Genomic DNA, 2,727 nt, shown 5'->3' with positions numbered 1-2,727 from the left:
GGGGTGTGTGTGAGCTGGTGGGGGGGTAGTGGCATGCTCACAGCCACTGTAGCCTCAACCCGCTGGGCTCAGGTCAGGTGATCCTTCTGCTTCAGCCTTCCGAGTAGCTGGAACTACAGACACGAACCACCACGCCCGGCTGATTTTTTTGATTTATTGTAGAGATGAGGTCTCACCAAGTTGCCCAGACTGGTCTCGAATCCAAGAGTTCAGACAATCCTCTCACCTCAGCCTCCCAAAATGCTGGGATTATAGGCATGAGCCACTGCACCCGGTGAGATCTAGTTTCTACAAAAAGTAAAAAAAATTATCCAGGAGTGATGGCTGAGCTGGGGAGGCTGAGGTAGAAGGATGGCCTGAGCCCAGGATATCCCGGCTACGGTGAACCATGTTCATGCCACTGCATTCCAGCCTGGTCAACAGTGAGACCAAGAAACAAACAAGCCAGGCTCGGTGGCTCTGTAATCCCGTGCCTTTGGGAGGCTGAGGTGAGTGAATTGCCTGAGCCTGCAGGTTCGAGACCCGCCTAGGCAGCGAGACCTCATCTCTACAATAAATCAAAAATCAGCTGGGTGTGGTAGCGCATGCCTGTAGTTCTGGCTACTTGGAAGGCTGAGGTGGAAGGATTGCCTGAGCCCAGCAGGTCAAAGTTGTAGTGGCCATGAGCTTGCCACTGCATTCCAGCCTGGTCAACAGTGAGACCAAGAAACAAACAAGCCAGGCTCGGTGGCTCTGTAATCCCGTGCCTTTGGGAGGCTGAGGTGAGTGAATTGCCTGAGCCTGCAGGTTCGAGACCCGCCTAGGCAGCGAGACCTCATCTCTACAATAAATCAAAAATCAGCTGGGTGTGGTAGCGCATGCCTGTAGTTCTGGCTACTTGGAAGGCTGAGGTGGAAGGATTGCCTGAGCCCAGCAGGTCAAAGTTGTAGTGGCCATGAGCTTGCCACTGCATTCCAGCCTGGTCAACAGTGAGACCAAGAAACAAACAAGCCAGGCTCGGTGGCTCTGTAATCCCGTGCCTTTGGGAGGCTGAGGTGAGTGAATTGCCTGAGCCTGCAGGTTCGAGACCCGCCTAGGCAGCGAGACCTCATCTCTACAATAAATCAAAAATCAGCTGGGTGTGGTAGCGCATGCCTGTAGTTCTGGCTACTTGGAAGGCTGAGGTGGAAGGATTGCCTGAGCCCAGCAGGTCAAAGTTGTAGTGGCCATGAGCTTGCCACTGCATTCCAGCCTGGTCAACAGTGAGACCAAGAAACAAACAAGCCAGGCTCGGTGGCTCTGTAATCCCGTGCCTTTGGGAGGCTGAGGTGAGTGAATTGCCTGAGCCTGCAGGTTCGAGACCCGCCTAGGCAGCGAGACCTCATCTCTACAATAAATCAAAAATCAGCTGGGTGTGGTAGCGCATGCCTGTAGTTCTGGCTACTTGGAAGGCTGAGGTGGAAGGATTGCCTGAGCCCAGCAGGTCAAAGTTGTAGTGGCCATGAGCTTGCCACTGCATTCCAGCCTGGTCAACAGTGAGACCAAGAAACAAACAAGCCAGGCTCGGTGGCTCTGTAATCCCGTGCCTTTGGGAGGCTGAGGTGAGTGAATTGCCTGAGCCTGCAGGTTCGAGACCCGCCTAGGCAGCGAGACCTCATCTCTACAATAAATCAAAAATCAGCTGGGTGTGGTAGCGCATGCCTGTAGTTCTGGCTACTTGGAAGGCTGAGGTGGAAGGATTGCCTGAGCCCAGCAGGTCAAAGTTGTAGTGGCCATGAGCTTGCCACTGCATTCCAGCCTGGTCAACAGAGTGAGACTCCAACTCAAAAAAAAAAAAAAAAGAAACAAACAAAAAATCAACTGCAGCCTTATAAGACCCTGAGCCAGACACACCCAGTCCAGCTGCTCACAGCTGGCTGACCTCATAAACTGTGAAACTTAATACAGTTTCCAGCTGGGCACAGTGGCTCACACCTATAATCCCAGCCCTTTGGGAGGCAGGGGCAAGAAGATTGCCTGAGTTTAGGGGTTTGAGATCAGCCTGGGCAACATGGAGAGACCTTGACTGTACAATAAATATCAAAAAATTGCCAGGCATGGTGGCACGTGCCTGTAGTTCCAGCTACTTGGAAGGCTGAGGTAGAAGGATTGCTTGAGCCTAACAGGTCGAGGCTGCGGTGACTGTGAGCATGCCACTGCACTCCAACCTGGGTGACAGAGTGAGACTCCAACTCAAAAAAAAAAAAATGTTGGAAAAGGCCAGGCACGGTGGCTCACGCCTGTAATCCCAACACTTTGGGAAGCCAAGACAGGAGAATCAGTTGAGACTGCAAGTTCAAGACCAGCCTGGGAAACATGGCAAGACCTTGTCTCTACAAAAAAAAACAAGTCATAAAAATAAGCCAGGCATAAATTGTGGCACATGCCTGTGGTACCAGCTACTCAGGAGACAGAGGTGGAAGGATCACCTGAGCCCAGAAGATTGATGCTGCAGTGAGCCCTTATGCCACTGCACTCCAGCCTGAGCTACAGAGTGAGACCCTGATTTAAAAAAAAAGAAAAAAGTTGACATAATTTAAAACATATCCTTACACATCAAGAACCTAAATTTATTCTCACTGGATTCTACTCTTTTTTTTTTTTTTTTAATCAGAGCCTCACTCTGTCACCCAGGCTGGAGTGCAGTGGCACGCTCCCAGCCACCGAAGCCTCAACCTGCTGGGCTCAGGTGATCCTTTCACTACAGCC

The sequence above is a fragment of the Carlito syrichta genome, unplaced genomic scaffold (genome assembly GCF_000164805.1).
Source record: "Carlito syrichta isolate Samal-C Ts95f unplaced genomic scaffold, Tarsius_syrichta-2.0.1 Scaffold126721, whole genome shotgun sequence".
Lineage (NCBI taxonomy): Eukaryota > Metazoa > Chordata > Mammalia > Primates > Tarsiidae > Carlito > Carlito syrichta.
The sequence above is the reverse complement of the archived record's forward strand: the minus strand, read 5'-3'. Positions refer to the sequence as shown.